Genomic DNA, 537 nt, shown 5'->3' on the forward strand with positions numbered 1-537 from the left:
ACCTTGGGCTCAAACTGATGAGCCTTGCTCAAACCCGATGAGCCCACACTCAAGCTGGCGACCTCGGGGTCTCAAACCTGAGTCCTCCACGTCCCAGTCCGATACTCTATCCACTGCGCCACCACCTGGTCAGGCTCTCTTGCATCTTATTCATGTGCTAACTTCATGCCCTCTTGGGTTGGTTGTGACTCACGCCAGCCAAGGAACAAGCATTCCTTGTGCAGCTCTAGATAATAATAGCTCTGGCCTCTGCCCACAACCATCAGCATCTTTCTCCCTACATTTTATTCTGCTTTTCCTCCATGCATGTTGCATTTGTAACCCTTATAAAGCCAGAACCCAGTGTTCCAGTTTCAAGAACATAGTCTGTCTACCCTTAAATTAATTTCAAAGTAACTCAAAATATTTTATTTTTACTCTTTGAAAAGCCTGAAAGGGATCTAAACTCGTACTCCATAGCAGTTCTGCATTTACCTGACGGTTCTCAGCTGCTCCAGCCCGTCTCTCTCAGTTCTTCCCTTGCCCACCACCTCAACC

Source organism: Saccopteryx leptura, chromosome 6, assembly GCF_036850995.1.
Source record: "Saccopteryx leptura isolate mSacLep1 chromosome 6, mSacLep1_pri_phased_curated, whole genome shotgun sequence".
Lineage (NCBI taxonomy): Eukaryota > Metazoa > Chordata > Mammalia > Chiroptera > Emballonuridae > Saccopteryx > Saccopteryx leptura.